This window comes from Dermacentor albipictus, chromosome 3 (assembly GCF_038994185.2).
Source record: "Dermacentor albipictus isolate Rhodes 1998 colony chromosome 3, USDA_Dalb.pri_finalv2, whole genome shotgun sequence".
NCBI lineage: Eukaryota > Metazoa > Arthropoda > Arachnida > Ixodida > Ixodidae > Dermacentor > Dermacentor albipictus.
In genome coordinates, this window is record NC_091823.1 from 27854188 (window position 1) to 27872659 (window position 18472).

Consider the following 18472-nt stretch of genomic DNA (forward strand, 5'->3'; position numbering starts at 1 on the left):
GTTGTGGTGTGGTCATGATGACTAGCATAAAATATGTCATCCAAAAGGTCCTCATTTTTTCTCTAAAAGAATGGCACTTTTTGGTGTTTAAAGAAGAGCAATGGGTTCTCCTTTTCACTATGCATCCTCTCAACCCAGAGTTGCACGCTCACATAGTCATTATCATGCAGCCGCTCGGTCTTTGAGACTCTGGCATCCCTCATTATGTTGCGGAGACCCTGCTTGCTTAACAGGTTGATGCGGTGCAATGTCTCATCCACGTTGGACCGCACATTATCCAGTACTGCATCAATGGACACGCCTTCTCGCAGCTTGTCTTGAGAGAGTAGAGAAAAAGCGTATATTAGTTGAAGCATAAATAACTATTACCGAGCACGCAAGGAAGTGAAATGGGCACTGATGAACATTTTTTAATATCATTATTTAGAATTCCTTTAATTGAATAATGAGTTACATTGACTTACAAAAACCTTTTGCAATGGTGGGTGTTAAATAGTTCAAGCTGTCGCAATTTTTGTTCTTTTTAGGCCAGCTCTTTGCAAGGACATGGTGCTATGCAGCCTTCAGCTGCTGAAGAGGCAAAATTACATTTCTGAATTACACTACACGGTTACATTACATTTGAAGAGGCAAGATTACATATTTAAGTGTTTCAATGTTTGGTGTCATTGATAAACCGTCATAGGGATTATCTGCACCAGTGTTATCAGGTACGTAAGTGAAGAAATTTATTGTGTGTACCAAGTTTACAGCTAGGCTGCCAATTTCATCCTTCACTGTTGGTAACCTTGTTCGCACAAAAGACATTACTGAAGCATTGTGAAAGCATTGCACTGGACTGGACATGTGAAGATTGTGGTTCATATCCTACCCAGGGCAAAAATGTCTTCCACTTTTATTTCCTTTACTAAATATTGCCATTATTTACAATTTCTATCCTTCAGTTAGGACTTCATTTTCCAATGGCGCGTGTTTACCTGTGGCACGCACCAAGAATGAGGATATTAGAAGCTCCCATAGCAGAAGTTATTGCCACTATAGAAGGGCAAAACAGAGTCGGCAATCGAAAACGTGCAGCATTTCTAGATTAACTTAAATATAAACATCACTGTTACTGCCTGCATTGATGGACATAATTTTATTAATGTCAATATAAAAACTGTCAGCAATTATTTATATAGTTGATTTATCAGTCATTCATCCATATTTACGGAGCAGACACACCTGTGAATGTATGCTTTGAAGGCTATGCAGTCATGTGGGTTCTTGAGTTAAAGGTATTATTTCAGTCAAGTAGAGTACTGACTGGACACTTGAAGCTGTTTTACGAGTTCACGTCTAATACTCAGGGTGTCTACCAAGTTGACATTTCGAAATTCCCCAAGTTTTCCAGGTTTTCCCTGAGTGATGTAGAACTGTTTTATATCAACACGGGCTGAAACCATATCGCCTGATGCTGTCACTCTCTAGTAAGCACATGAAAAAAAAAAGCAACTTAATCCAATTTGAATACTAAGGAGCAGTGTTTATGTTATTCAAAAAGAGAATAGACGGCAGGGGTTAGTAAAATGCACAGCAAATAAAGTGTCTTCGAAAACAATTGCAAATAAGGTCAGACATTATCAAATACGAATAAAAAGGAGATGCATACAAAGGCAAATATTTTCTAATATGAGCTATTTCTATCAACTGATAGCAACCTCAGTGGCATGAGGCCTGAACTCTGTCACAATTGAGATTCTCTCTCAACAGCTCGTATGTCAACCTCAATAGTCCTGACATACTCTCAGCCCACGCACGACGCCAGAGTGTTGTGTTGCACTGCTTCAAAGAGTGTATTTTGGTTTGGATGAGGGACACCTGCATCTCGGCATCAGCCAAAACTTTACTTTTTGAGCTCAAGCTCTTTCAAAACGGCGGCAACAAGCTTCCTTTCTCATTTATTCCTCAATGCGTAGGTCACTTCTGTTCTTGTCTGCCTTCCGCCACTCGTTCGCCCCAAGAACAATTTGAAGCATCTTGATCAGTTGCACAGTCCACGACCGATTTTTCGAGCTCCCTAGGGGCCGCGAAAACGTCCGAAAAATCGGCCAGTTGGAAAAAAATAAATGCGTGTCATTTACTGCCCTTAGGGGCTCAAACCGCCACAGGCACGTTCGAAAACGCTCTGAAGGCCTGTCGGTACACATATTAGGCATACCTGTGCTCGTACTGTGACAGGAAATGCCGGGTGCCCGCGTGCATAATTAAGATATACATACTGTATTCCGTGGCGCCCCTTCCCACGCTTGTTATGCTTCACTGCAATACTTTTCCGTAAGCTTTACCGAGTAACATTTCTGTACAGTGGCCGACTTTCACGAACCGGCATTATGCAACACACCGTGTTTTCCAAGTTTCTAAGCCAATCGCAAGGACCACAAAGGTGGAGTCCGTGCCATTGCTGACAGCAGCGAATTCTTTCAATAAAAAGTTCGGCACCCAATGGCAAGAAGCTTCGTAGCGAACGTCGAAGCAGCTAGGCCTAGCGTTGCCGCAGTGGTGGCAACGGGTGCCAGCGGATCTGCGTGCGAGTGCCGGTTCGAGGCGGCGAAGTAATGAAAACGGCAGCGGTGGTGCCTTTGATTAATGCCGTTTCGAACCTGCGGTCGCGGCAAAACGTCCGGAAAATCTAACGGCAAGGAGTTCTTGCGTCAGATTTCACACGTTCTGATACGTTGACATTATAGGGTACGAGGTGGCGCCGCGAAGCCGTCCAAATTATCAGGAATCTGGAAAGTCGCTCGTTGACTGTACACTGGCAACTCCTCCTGCCAACGACGAGTCATTACGATTCCTGTCTGCTACTCGAGCCAGCATATTACCGCGACTTTCGACCCTTTCAATAAAATTGCCGCTAATTTTCCCTGATAGAGGCCCAAATTCCCTGAGTTTTCCCTGACTTTTTCCAGACTACTCAAAATCCCTGAGAATTCCCAGTTTTCCCGGTTGGTAGGCACCCTGAATACCCCTGTCACACGGCAAATCTAATGTCATTTACAACGAATGACATTTGCTGATAATGCCATTTCTTTAGTGTCACACGGTAAAACATAAGAACATTTTCGTATATGACATTTACAAACAAATGAGTTCGCCAAACTCATTTGCTTTAGTTTGGAACTGAATGTGTATCCTCGACACCACAAGTTTACCAGTGTTTTGCAAACAGTACATGCTTCTTTGTTGTTTTAACAAAAAATCACTGTTATTCTATCCATTTTATTACCTAATTATTGCTTTAACGACGTTAAAGTCCATCACGTGCGTAAATACAGAAAACTACTCTCAGTCCAGTGACCAGACAGCCGTCTTTAGCTTTCGCTGCAGCAGTTGTGTTGGTTCTCACCGGAGCATCGGCCGCGGCCACTTCAATTGACTTGGCATAAAAGCGTGCGCGTGTTTACCTGTGGCACGCACCAAGAATGAGGATATTAGAAGCTCGCATGTACATCAGAACGGCGATGACATGCAACTGCCCTTCTCTTACCACTTTAGCAGATGTAGCGGACGCACGTATCGTTCTCTTCGCCCTGTTGCTTGCCTTAGCTCGACTCGACTTCGTTGGCAATGTCGACAAGTTGGTGATCGAACGCTACGGTTTGAAAGCAACGATCACGTATTCTAGTGGAATTTAGCACATTGGAAAATAATTATTGGACAAAAGTGAGTTTGAGGCGTGTCTTTTTTTTTTTACTATCGTCATTGTCATCATTTTCAAATGACAGTTTTCGCCTTGTGGCAGCGTGCTGCAATAATGACATTAATCGCAAGAAATGTCATTTGTTGGAAATGACATTAGATTTGCCGTGTGACAGGGGTATAAGCCTAATTATCGTGATCGTTCCAATCATGTTTCATTCACATAGCTGATTCATGAGCATTCAAAATATTTAGGTACCATATTTTCCAAACCATAGGTGCCACTATTCTTTTCATTTTCGTCCAAGCGTATTATACAACAGTGTAACTTATATATGCAAGACCAACATGAGACACTCTTTTTCTCCAGCAATGTACTTGCAGTTTATTTTACCTGCTAGAATGTGCGGCTCATGAAATTTTTTTTTTTTACTGAAGTTTAGTGCCCTGAAATAGGTAAGTACGACATATTAGGATAAGTGTATAAACATGCACAATCGCATTTCACGATGCTGACCCAAGTTAAGATAGATGCATCTTATACAATGAGTTATATACACATAATTTTTCTTTGAAGGTTGTGAAAAGAGGGGGAAAGGGGGTGACTTGTACAACAGTTCAAATTATAGTCCAGAAAGTATGGCACATGGTTTGTGAGCCCTACATATAGTAGAGTAAAATACAACTTGAGCTGATGAAAGTTTCACATGGAAAGCACATCTGTTGTGGATGACCTACAGTAGTGGTGAGAGGTCGCAGTTTCATCGATGTCTGTAATACTTGCACATCAGTTTCGGCAAAATGGCAGACATAATTATGTACAATGCACCTTAAGTAATCCCAAGTGGAAATTATTCCAGCTTACTGCTATTTTGAGACACTGAATCCCACTAGGATCATAAGTCATACCAATCCAGTTAACTGCAAGCCTGAAAAATAAAGCAGAAAGAGAAAAAGCCACAGTCTGCTGCGTGGCCTACAGTGCACCAGGAGGGACTACACCTTCCTGCTTGGTACATGAAATGATGCAAACAAGTATAACTAAAGTTGTTGCCTGCAATAAGAATAGCCATATAGGTCAAATATAGGCCACTGGCTGTGCCAAGGTAGTTGTTACCACTGTGAAATTGGAGAACGGTTCCCTTTTTTCTCTCTCTCTCTGAACTCTTCAGGCATTGATACAATGTAGCAAAATGATAAACATGTTTATGATGTCATTAACTATAATGCCCTGCAGTCAGTAAAGGTGGCCTCGAATGATGTGGAAATCATGAATTTCAAGCGCACTAACATGTGCTCCAAGTTCACTGCATGGTCTGGCATGAGTATTGCCTTGTATTTGGGGTGTTGAAAACTCAACAACCACTCTTTATGTATTATAAAGCAGAGCAAAAGTGGTTTCTTACCAGCAATAGCAGCTCATTCCGACTTGGACAGAAAAACACGACCCAGTTCAAAGTCGTGGCCTCTGTGCTTGAATTGGAAAACCACATATATACCTGTGTTGTCTTCGGTCACAGCCATTGCCGCAAAACATCTTTTTCCACACTTAACACTTGAAGGCCGCTTCAGCTTTTGTTTACTGTAGCTGTGGAAAAAGATAACCGGGTGGTTTATTCTAACTTAAGCACTGGACTTCCAACACATGCTTAATGGTGGTTCTACTACACCATTTACACCATTTAGCTACTATTCAACTTGCCTGAAACCTGGCTACGTGAACTGCGCAAAGGTGCGGTATTTTCACGCTTTCAGGGCAACGCAGCGTTTTCAGCAGGGGTATGAGAAGAAGACTTAAATATAGGAAACAAATAGTGAACGTGCAAGTAATTCAGTTTGAGATGGATCATCTACTAGACTTTTCAAATATTGAGTAATATTTGCAGTAATGCAATGGATTGCCTGAAGTCAATGCATTGCATGCAGCATTTCAAGGGCACTTGGTTTGTCTCTAAACAAGAACACAAAACAAATCTGCGTTTTTACATGCCAATACCACGATCTGATTATCAGGCATGCCTCTCTCAGTAAAAGTCTCGTCCTGGCTGTCAACACCAATCGAAGGAATTACTATATGCAATGCTAACAGGGTACGGTGACAAAATCAGCATTCATAGCAAGCACAAGGCATGCGCTAAGACCCATTGACCACTGGAAGGCACACAGTTTGCATTGCATACATGTATTCTTGCATGTGGTTCAGAACTGTATGGCAATTTTCACTCAGCTGCTTTCATTAGCCCACAAAAGTTTTATTTAACTATTTACAAAGGCTTTCTACCTACTCAAATAAAAGTACTTGCAACATACTGGCATGGTACCAATTGGCTGGTTCTGGGTGTTAAAATTTTCTTAAATGTGTAAGCATCTCTATGCTTACCAAACGTCCATCACGCAAGATAAAAATGTGGGCCGATCCCAGAGATAGTGCAATACTGGGCCAACCCACGGCGGAGGTGAACAGCCCTCAAGCACTAAACAAAGTGAAAAGTGCACACAATATAGATAGAGCATGCAGCAGCGAGTGGCTTTACCTTTGTTCTGCCTGTCGCTACCACGAGATCGCTCGCAAATCTCTCAGCACACACCGCACCCTGCCCCTTTCGCAGATCGCTTTCAAGATATGGGCCCGCTCTTCAAGGCAAAGCGACGAGAACACGGCGTTCAAGATATGGTCCACGCAACGCATAGTGGTTTGACGTAGATGGATAAGGCACTAAAGAGCAGTATCAGCTTATAATGATCAGAACGTCATCAGCACACCTGGCGCTGCCGTCTGCAGCAGTCCGTGTTGCTGCGACGCTCCTGTTTATACCGGTCATATTAACTTCCATAACACTTTTTTTTTTGTTCAAGTACTCTAAAGAGCCCAGGAGGCATAGGGGTGGGGGATGTTACGATTGGCTAGCGGGGATAGTGACATTCTGGCTTCGCTGCAATGAATCGCTTCGTGAAGCCAACAATATGCCCCCTTCGAATAGCCCTTCGGAGCCAGTAAGGCTAGACACGTTTGGCGGACAGGATTGTTAGCTGGTTCGCTGTCACCTTCAGGGACCAATTGGAGCAAGAAAACTCCTGGAAATGTTTGTTCTATGGCGTTCTCCCATGTACTCTGGTAAAAGTCACAGTCATGACAGATTCAGCAGCTAACTGCAGAGTCAGCTCAGGAACCAAGACGTGCCAGCTTGAGTCAAACGTGACAACACCTGTCTATGAGGCCCCACTCATTTTGGTGTGTTCAGTAAAACAAAAGTGCAAGAGAGTGTGTGAACCTTCGCCCTCAAAGGCGGGTACTTCGACGACTTTGGACGCTTTGGTTGGATGAAGGTTGGATGGCAGCTTTTCCTGGCCTAGGGATCTAGTAAGGACAGAGAGTGTTTAAGCAGACATTTTCGGCTGTTCAGTGTGCATCTCAGTCATGCTAGACTGATCAGATGTAATGTTCTCCACTCTTCATGTAGATATTGTAAATAAATCCCCTACTCCTCATTCTTAACGAGAACAAGTTCCTCCCTTCAACAACATCCTTAGCATGAATGAGTCGAACAATGGTATGGGCCAGGTACCCTTTTCATGGCAGACACCAACTCTTACAGGGATTACAATGAAAGGAGCAAAAAATACCAAAAGTACACAACTAAACAAGAAATATGAATTGGAACAACATGAATTAGTGCAAAAAAATGACTTATTACAGGGTATATACAATGTGTGAAAAAAACATAGTGATGACAAGGGTCAAGGTTCCTAAAATACTTATCACAATGAGCTGTTTCACATTACAAAACAATGGAAAAAAATTTAAGTATAGATTACTAAACAGGAAAGCAAAATTGCATATTAAATAAGAACATCAAGAAATGCAACTGGAACAGAACAGCAAGGTAAGAGGTAGTTCAGATTTCTAGGAACAACTTCAAATTATGTACAAATGAGTCGTGTCAGATAGCGAGGAGGAGAGGTGAGTGGAAAAACGGATTAGTGTGGGCGAAGATGGGTGCGATTTTAAGCTGGTGATCAAGCCGTCAAGACACACGTCACAAGCTAGTCTGATATTTAGAGTAACGTGGCATAACCGGTTGGAGTAAATGAAAGAAGGACAATAGTGTCAGAAGCCTGCGTATATTGAGAGGAGCTAAATTAATTTGATATTTGATTTCCGTAACTCTAGATGTATGCGAGTAGTTTCTTGTGATGAAGCGAGCAACCTTATTTTGCAAAAGACTAGAGTTTGTGCTCGAGGTAGGCCTCGACACAAACTAGAGTCAGCGTCAATTAAGTAATTAATTAAGACACAAACTAGAGTCAGAGTCAATTAAGTAAGCGAGAAATTTTGTCTTGGAGTTAGCCGAGTGCAAATAGTGCCTTATGAAGCCAAGAGATGTGGTTGCTTTAGTAGAGTTTGCCGTTTTTACACTCTGCTAAGCAGCTGAGCGGAGCGGATGCGCGAATGCACATGCGCCCTCCGCTTAGCTGCAAGCGGGCTGGCGGAGTCAGAAACACGGTCCGCTTACAAGCTGCCTGAACAGAAGGTTGCTGCCATTTTTTCCTAGCAAGGTGGTCGATGCACACACCCACTCTGGCTTGTGCATCGAGGCACCTTGCCTGCCTTGCTCTTTACAAGATAGATTTGCACAGATGAAGACTTATGTCTGCTAGAAGGTGCGCATGCTGACCCATTTGAAAACCTCGCAGCGCGGGAGTATGTGATGCACGCTGTGCAGCATGTTAGCATCAGAAAGTACCAGATTGGATGCAAAATGCAAGCTCGCTGGCTATCACGTGGCATTCCCCAAGATGGGGCTTTATTTTCCACTGGATAAAATGGACCGGTAACACATTACAAGTTCATGTTTAGATGCTTTATGGACAAATAAGCTATATGTATTCGTTTTACTTATAAAAGTTTTACTTATAGGTGCTTTTATTTTGTTTCATTACCCTGAATTCGGCCAGAAGGCACTGCAAATACGAAAGGAACATCAAGCGGAAAGCCAGAGAAGCCGAGATAATCTCGTGGGTGGCGGCAATGGAAAATAAACCTGCTACGAGTAACTACTGAAGAGGAAATAAGGATATCGGGAAAGAAACAATCTATTATAACTCAAAGGGAAGTTTATTACTTTCTGAAACGAGCTCGGGATGCCTTAGAACACGCACTTATACAGCAAAATATAAGAAGGAAGAAGCATGTGCTTGCTGCGGTAAAGCTAGGGAAACAATAGAGCATGCTTTACTAGAATGTGAAATATCTCCCCAGCAGTAGATTTAGGCACCACTGGCCTATACACCATTAATAAAATATATCCAGAGAGGGAGATTAAGATGGACTGCAATGATTGTAATGGCATCATTGGAATCGGACATATGCTGGCGGGGTGTCCTGCGACTCTCCCCAACCTCGTTGAAGAATGGACACAGTGGGAGAGAAGGATACAAAGCGCATTGTTTCAGGACCAACTAAGGGCAGTCCAGGGGGCCCATGATGTCGCTGAAAGGCTTGGCCTGACAGTGCCAACGTGGGAGCGGCCCGCCTTGGCTTGAGAAGTCAAGCCTCTGGACCTCATTACAATAAAAGTTTTCACACACACACACACCATTGGCCTGCTTGAAGCCCTTGGGTTCAGCAAGAGCAGGGGGAAAGTAAAAATGTATGCAGTAAAGATTGGTAAGCAGCGAATGGAAGATTGGTGGACAAAAAGTAGGGAAACGACAAACAACAGAGGCTTGCAAAGACAAAGTTCAGAAAGTTTGGTTATGGGAAGTCATCGTGGGTTTTTTTTTTCTTTGTTAACATAGGTCGAACATTAGGCAATACAAGAGCTTCATGGCGCAACCCACACCTCTTTTCAAAGGGGACACTCGTAGCACCTATCCATCCATCCCTCTGCTCCGCTAGGCTAGACATACAACTAAAACGTGCAATCACCCACCACTCCACCATGTGGCTAAGCAGGGAAACTTGGAGCGGGGAGAACTGTAAAGACACTAAACTAAAACATTCTAGTGAAAATCACATCTACGCAAATGTTCCATGACAGATCGAATGACAAATGAACACCCAGATATTGTGAATACCAAGGCTACGGGCATGTTTTATAATTTTGTAATTACATAACACGGGTTTAGCTGTAGTCCTGAATCTGATGGCTTTTGTAATATTAATGTTGATTTCCGCTTGCTTACTGCCCCACTTACAGAGATTGTCTAGGTAAGATAGAAGGTAGCAGGTATCCTCAGGGTTACTAGATCACGCAATCATCAGCAAATAGTCTATGACCATAAACGCCTACCATTACTAATATCGTTAATGTAATCTAAAAACAAAATAGGCCTGAGCATGGAACCTTGCAGTACTCCAGATTTGACATGATTTAATGGAGACAAATGGTCATTGATGAAAACTGATTGCTACCGGTTAGTTAAAAAGTTGGTAGTCCACCTAGTTATTCTCACATGTATGTTAAGATCTGTCAGTTTATGAATAAGCCACAATTGAGGAACCTTGCCAAAAGCCTTCGCAAAGTCCACAGATATTACATTGATTCGATAAAAAAGATAATCAATCGTGTAAAAGTCCATGCCGATTGATAAAGAAAAAAGTTTTGTTCTGTAAGAAACTTCATTAGAGCAGATGAAATGATGAGTTTGCAGTACATGCTGGTAAAGAAATTAGTCTGTAATTTGATGGGTTAGACGAATCACCAGATTTAAATATGAGAATTATGCAAGCTGCTTTCCAATCATTTGGGACGCATCCCGTGTCAATACATTGCTGAAAAAGCTTGGCTAAAATGCGACATATTGCAGGTTTGGATATCTTAAGAAGTTTAGGGCAGATGCCATCACAACCAGGAGCAGAGTTAGTTGGAAGACAATCGATACAGGACTGTACTACTTCAGAAGCGATATTAATGTTGTGCATGCTTGAATGCAAAATAGGGGCCTGAAAGCTTCTAGGTACACCAGTCTCATCTGTGAAAACGGATGAAAAAAACTTGAATTCAATAGCAACACGTGCCGGAGAAAGAATGTTACCATCCTTAGATAACGGTACCGTCAAGTTCGATAATTTGGGTTTCCTAAATTTTTGTGTCATTGCTAAGCATGTCTGAAATGTCATGGTTGAAAAATTTATCTTTGGCTGTTGTTGTTACAGTCCTGCATAAGTGTGCGAGCTCACGATAGGGCCTCCAATCTTCCACAGATGCTCATAGTTTAGCTCTGCAATATAATGGTTTCACATGCGTCACAAACCAAGTGCTTTCTGTGCAGGCTGTTATTTTGAATTTTGGAATATGCTTTGCTTTTAAGTGTGATCAGCCCATCATGAAGTACCCAGTTTGTGGCCGTATCCTTGAAAAGGGGTTGATAATGACATTCGGCTGCGTGGAGATGAGCAAGTGGTACAATGCTTAAGCGTACTTAAGTCCCAGAGGAGTTTCTGCATGAATTTTTCAATTGTTTTTGAAGGTTTCTTACCTATTCAAAGGAAAGTGTTTGCAACATACTGATGTGGTACTAATTGGCTGCTGCTGGCTGTTGGCCTTGGTATCTTCCTTTGCTGTTGAGCAGCATTTACTGAGTGCACAGTAATAATGAGCTGCACCAAATGGCTACACATTACTGCTGTACTACTCCAACTATTCCAAAAGGACCAATTTTTCTGCTCCAAAATGCACCACGACTACTTATTTCCTAGTCCAAATCCTTAACTGACTAGGCCACCACTGCATGCTGACACACCACCCACTGTGGGTGTGGGCTGTATTAGCCAAGTCTCAGTAAGACAAAAATAACTGTGGCACTGTTCTTTTTGAGCTTTGTTACTTAATGAAAAGGCTTTGAATTCAGGCCACCAGTGCTGCAATAAAGTATTCCTATTCCAGCCGCCCCACTTGTTAAGAGCTGCATGCCACCTGCATTACTGCTGGGCCAGTCACTTGAAATCGGTGGACTATAAGGTTAGAGTAGAATCAAACAGAAGAATTTTTTTCATATACTGGCTTTGGACGTCCCCAAATTTTTGGGATGGGCCTGCTATAAATTTTACGTATTCATAACATAGGAAGGTTATGACGACATGTAACCCAGGCAGGCAATGCTTTTGGAAACGAACTTTAAACTTTGCCACTCCGACAGTGGTGAATAGAGTGATCTGTTGTCATGTTTAGCAGTACTACTTGCATCTGACCGCTGGATGTATTGTGTCACTGTTCATTATTTATTACATGTGCTTATACCATGTGCTCCAAAAAGATGTTCCAATCATTGGTGCAATCTACTAATACCAGCTACGTACTTTCGCAATGTCTCTGTAGGCATCTCTTTAAATCTTTTTATGTCTAACACGATACACAAGGACTCCCCTGTAATCACTGACACAGAAATAGTACAGTGTAGTTCTAAAACAAATGTGCTTAACTCATATTGGTGACAACAAATAGTTTAACATTGGTGCTGTCATAGGTCTGGTTTGCGATTACAGCCGACGTCTTGTGGTTGATTAAAGGAGTTCTTTAACAGCAAGGTCCAGCATTACCAGAGCCTGATGGCTTGTAGACCCACCATGTTGTATTAGTGGTTTGGGTGTTGCGCTGCGAAAGTGAGGTTGTGGTATCACATCTCGGTCGTGGAGGCCACATTTCGACGGGGTTCGATGAGGTAAAAATGCAATGCCCGTGTACCGTACGTTGAATGCACGTTAACGAATCCCGCGAGGTGAAAATTAATCCGCAGTTCACCGCTACAGTGTGCCTCATCAGATCTTGGCTTTGGCATGTGAAGTGTCAAAATTTGAATGTTTTATTAACCGCAGGTACGGTGGCTGCCTAGTTCCTGCGTCATTTTAGATGACCTTTATCGTTAATTTCTACCTCCGTTTCCTCTGTTTGGGCTCCCTGGGACTAGGCCATAGTGGCTATGGCTAGACGCACCAATGAAAAAAATCTACGAGTCCAGAAGCGTTGCAAATTTCGGTTCCTTAAAGTCAACTTTGCCATCATACACTGCGGTGAAGTATACCACGAATGCAAAGGGGCCACTGTGAGGGGACACAGCACGAATTCCTTCATTATACACATGCATTCCAATTTTCTGTCACAGTATGAGCACGGAGACAACTAATAATCAGAACTTTATTTCTAAGAAGTCGTTACAATTTGTTGGGGTCTGTCAAGCGAGAAGCTGTTGCAAACAGCTTGAAAGTGCTTGACAGCACAGCAGTCAGTGTAGAAGAAAATAAAGCACGCATATAATTATATATTATATATTGACACGTGTATACATACATTTATCGGGCGACCACGTTTCGCCGCCTAACAAATCTTATCGCACAGCGCGGCATGCGCCTGCATGTATCCGAAGTTTCTGGAAAGTTATCGATGCTTCTATCCGCTGTCTGTTGTCGCTGAACCTTGTGTTATCTGATTTCATCGCGTGACGCGAATGGTGTAGAACTTTGTGGAAGGCACACGAGCCCCAACAAGTCTGGAACATTCGATGACTACTGTATAAAAGCTGACACGCTGGACCAGCTGATCAGATTTTCGACGATTGCCGACTGTGTTCGCTGCTATCATTGTGCTTTAAGTGTAGGCTGTTTTGTGTGCACAGGTTCACCCAATAAAAGCTAGTTTTGTCTTTCACAGTACTGCTGCTGTGTTCTTTAACATCACTACCACGTGACAATATAGTGATATACTACATACTATATTAGCTCGTGCTTAACAATGGTAATTGCACAGTTATAAAATAGTAAAGAGGGGTGGACAGTGCAACTGTATGTCCCAACCGAAACTAACATGAACACTGTGTGTACAATATATATATACATATATACACTGTGTTCATGTTATGTCATGTTCATGTGTGTGTGTGTGTGTGTGTGTATATATATATATATATATATACATATAGAGAGAGAGAGAGAGAAAGAACAGCGCATTAGTAACTTCCAGTGACAGATATCCATACATTTGTTCCCGCGTGCAGGCATCATGTAATGAATGATTCTAGACCAAAAATTATTTCGCGTTTCCGGATAAAGACATGAACATTAATAATGCCTTGGTTTTCATACTTATTTAGAAGTTAAGGAACATTACAGGTTAGCGATTGCATTAGATAAATTGTTAGCCTTTTTGGCACGAGCCATCTATCCTGGCTGTAGTCCCGACAGTAATTTTACAAGTGAAGAGACTTTGTTAGAGGAAAAAATATGAATACAGTAAAGGAAGGCCATTCACATCTGGCAGTTTGAAAAGTGGTGATGTTGTGTGGAGGTATGGAATGTTAGAAATAATTCCGACGAGCACGTTTCTGAAGAAAAAGCTTGTGTTAGTGTTCACGGTGGTGCCCCACACACGCATGCAGTAGTTAATGTGAGACGCAAATAGTGCTGGGTAAATTTGTAATTTCAACTGTTCTGGAAAGAAATAATATTTTTAAGGCTGTTGTGGCTGGACCATCCCAATGAAGTGGAAAGGAGCGCATTCGCTTTAGGAATGACATCGCAAGCCTCCAGACCAGAGACAAACAGGCTGGTATCATCCACATATAGAATGGTTGTTGCCTCGGTTTCTGCGAGGGTTCATCGAGCAATAAGGTTCCCAAAGAGCTCCAGCCCCACGGGAAGGTGCGAGGTGAAGTCCGGCAACACTCATGCACGCCCCCCACTCTCCATTCCCCCCAGCTGCGCTTTGCTTCGCTGCACCGCTCATTCTTGGCTCAGCAGCCGTCCGACATGGAGGTTCCCATTGTTGATCCCGCCAAGTACGAGATTCGTTCCGTAATTCGCTTTTTGCACGCCAAAGTGACTCCACCCGTGGATATTCATCATCAGTTGACAGAGGTGTATGGCGACAAGTGCATGTCCGTTCAACACGTCCGAAAGTGGTTCAGGGAGTTTAGTGCTGGTTGAAAGAAAGTCCACGATGAAGAACAGAGTGGAAGACCGTCAGTTTCGAAGGTGGTTATCAAGATGGCCCAACGCAAAATGCTTCAATCGAGGAGGATCAACATCCGTGAACTTATTGCTCAAATTCCTGGAAGTTCTTACGGTACAGTGGAAAAAGCTTTGACTAAAGTATTGGGGTATCAGAAGTGTTGTGCTCAATGGATACCGCAGCTATTGACATCAGACTACGAGGAGAAACGCCTTGACTGTGCTCGCCAGTTTCTTCAAAATTGTCAAGATGATAAGGAAGGATTGTTGGACTCCATTTTTATGGGAGACAAAAAGTGGGTGTTTCATTTCACTCCTAATATGAAATAAAAATCCAAAGAGTGGCGTCACCCAGAGTCACCAGTCGCAAAGAAGTTCAAGCTCCTTCTGCTGGCAAAGTCATGGCCACTGTTTTTTGGGATCATAAGGGGGTACTGCTGATCGATTTAATGGAACGTGGGACAACAATGAACTCTGAGAGCTATTGTGCAACACTATGAAAACTCGGGCAAGCTATCCAGAACTGCCGGCGAGAACGACTGGCAGCCAGTGTAACACTGCTTCACGACAACGCTTGACCTGACATCTCCTGTCAAACCCAGGAACTTTTGACAAACTTTGGGTCGACTGTCATGCCCCACCCACCGTACAGTCCGGACCTCGCACCTAGTGATTATCACTTGTTCCCCAAGCTAAAGGAACATTTGAGTGGCCAACGCTTCCGGAGCGATGAAGAAGTCGGAAGAGGTGAAATGCTTCCTCAACGGGTCGGCGGCAGACTTCTATGACACTGGGATACAGAAATTGGAGCACTGTATACAAAAATGCGTAGAAAAAGATGCCGATTATGTAAGTTTCATCTTTCCAATAATGTAAATTTCTATGAGAATAAACAATGTTGTCTTTTTCTAAAACTGATGGGAACCTTATTTCTGGATCAACCCTCGTATGTCTATCATGTCATTAACGTAAATGTCGAAGGGGACCTAAAATGCTGCCCTGTGGGACACCGAACAATATTGCCCTGTCGGAGGAAATACTATTTCCAATGACAATGTATTGCCTGCAATCAAGCAGATACGAACACAACAAAATGTGTCATTCCGTGTACACCGTTGGCAGTCAACTCTGTTAATAGAATCTTGTGTTGCATTGTCAAAAGCCTTGCTGTAGTCAATAAATATCCGGACTACTAGGTTTCATTTTTCTAGCTTCTTGATTAACACCTGCTGAACAAGCAGTGCAGTTTCGGTAGAGCAGGTCATCAAAGCTGTTTCTCCATCGCCAGGGTTCGTGTCATGCTCTCCAACCATGATTCCTCGCTCCTTTGTGCCCTCCAGAGGGGCATGGTCATGGACCCCCAAACAAGGGGCTTAAATCACCACAGCAATTAAACTGCAATTTTTCGCTTTTAATATGCTTCAATGCAATACACTGCATAAGCTTCCTTGCTTAACTCAACTGTAATGCGGCAGAGGTGACTTTAGGAACACTTTCTAGACATACCAAACATTATGTGCATTCTGGTCGGAACTACACCTGACTTAACATTCCGACACGTCAACATATGGATGGCCCTTGTGCAGTTTAAGAGCACGAATACGCATGCTGGTTGTGGCTTGAGGAAATGTGATTGCTTAAACAAGTTTCAATGCCAATGCCCTAGACTGAGCTTCACCACAATGCAGTTGTGTTATGCACTGGAGCTTCCGTTATGTATTGCGGTCCATCACTGCAGCAACGTCAGAACCAGCTTTGAATGGGTGTCAGGTGAGTTATTAGATGTCTCGGTGTTCATAGTGTGACAGATGACGGCACATGTGCGCATGTATAGTCGGGAACATGTGCAAGGCTGTGTTGCAGTCTCGTATACGGAGCTTGCAAGATGGGCGAAGCAAGGGCCCAAATCACCACAACCCTGCCGGAAATAGCTCTAAATCCCTGCCTGTACACTTCTTAGGGTCTCGGTGCTTTTACCGTAACCGGAGATTGCACATATAATAGTATATTTTCAAAACTGAGCTCATTGGAACATCTTCCTGTTCATGCTACGCACACAAAAATGAGGAAAAAGAGAAAATTATGCAGATCCCACACCCTGTGGGAATTGATGTAAGTGAAGCTTTCCATGCTGGATGCTCCGATTGATGATAATTAGCAGTGTTGACGGCTAAAGCTTAATTTCTTCAACATTTAGGCTAACATGAGATTGGTGAATTGATGTTAAACGTTACCTTGTGGGCACCACTGCTGTTTGCCTGCGTAATAGGCAGAACACACAGGGAGAGGGGTGTTTGCATGAGGCATTTTAGTGGGCCATATCTTATAACCCCTGAGAGGGTTGAGTGTTGTCATTTCCTCATATGGCACATCGCGTTATGGCAGAAGTATTAAACTTGAATTGGATTATGGGGCTGTACGTGCCAAAACGACACTCAGATTATGAAGCACGGCATAGTGGCAGACTCCAGATTAATTTTGACACCGTGATGTTCTTCAATGTGTCCCAAAATCTAAGTGCACATGGGTTTTCTATTTCGCCCCCGTCGAAATGTGGCTCCCACGATTGGGATCAAATCCATGACCTCTCGCAATGCCATAGCAGCAAAGCTAATGCGGCAGGCACAGAAGTGTTGATTTGACGGTCAACCACTTCTGTAGTGTTTCCTGGACGCTGCGGTGCATTTTAATTAATGCGGCTCTGCTTCTGCACGCCCTGTGCGAGTTGCCCGCTTGACATATTTGCATGGTGTTTATTTTTTCAGAAATAGCAGCAACATATTGCACTGTGCCTTGAACATAAGCACCCCACAACCGCTGTTGTATGTTAGTGGAGTTTCCTTGCCTTCTCATGTCACTTCCCCCATCTTATACGGGAACTGCCTCTTCTCCTCCCTCTTCTCTCTACAGTTCTATCTGTGTCCCCTCTCGCCTCGCACGTAAGCGCTGCAGTTTCTTCTGTGCTTCCGAAAGGAGTCACGGATAATTGCAGCTGTCAGGTGGCTAATGTGACAACGGCCAGGGAGCTCCAGAGGGCATTGTGCACATTCGATGCAGTGGGGTGAAAACAAGCTTCTCCCATCTCCTTTCCTCTCTTACTTGTGCCTGTCATGTATATACACACTCTGAACACCCCCCTTCCCGACGTGGCATGTGTGACATTAGCAGCTGGAGTGGGAAAGTCAAAGGAAGAGACACATGCGTAAAGGATTCTATGCTTACCCAATGAGGAAACCCGTCCGTCACGTAAGATGATTGCTTTCAAGATAAGGCCGGCATGAGCGAGCGAATTGTAAGATCGGGCCTGCGCAGCCGCGCCATAAGCAGCGGCCGCTGATGTACAGTTGATAATGGTTTGCATCGAGAGGAGGCAGCATCATTGACCACATCTACGTATGACGTCTACCTAACGTGACACTGTTCAATTACGTCACGTAGAACAGCACGCATTGGCCAGTGCTCATCTTCCATGAAGCAGCAACATCATCCAAACGCACCATGATATAAAAGGAGTGAACAGTGCTACTACTGGCCTCTGCTTCATACTCATGCTGGTCTTGGTTTAACATTTTGGTGTTGCATCTGCGCTTCTCCATTTCATGATTTTTTCGTGGCATTTCTCGCAATTATATGAAACGCAGCAGCATATGATGACAAAACAGTAGGTGATCAGTAGCAAATGCTTATGCATCATTTAGATAACTCCGACAGGATACTCTGCATGTAATTTTATCTTTTTCCACTTTCAGTATGCTTCAGCGCTATGGTATGCTTGACCGCGTAACCTTGCTATGTCCAGTGTTTGTGACCCTTTCCCACTGTTGGTATACTTCATCACAATGCTAA

The 18472-nt window shown here is 43.2% G+C and overlaps 1 long non-coding RNA gene across 2 annotated transcripts in view; it reads right to left on the reverse strand.

Moving 5' to 3' along the window:
* Positions 1-19: 19 nt before the first annotated feature.
* LOC139057341 (uncharacterized) overlaps positions 20-18472 on the reverse strand; it is a 32949-nt gene continuing 14496 nt past the window's right edge. The window contains exons 3-4 of one of the 2 annotated variants that reach the window (XR_011512691.1): positions 5088-5269; positions 20-4128 (exon numbers count right to left, since the gene is read on the reverse strand). This is a non-coding gene — a long non-coding RNA (uncharacterized lncRNA). Of the gene's footprint in view, positions 5270-18472 lie in introns of both variants that reach the window. The other variant, XR_011512690.1, reaches the window with a different exon arrangement.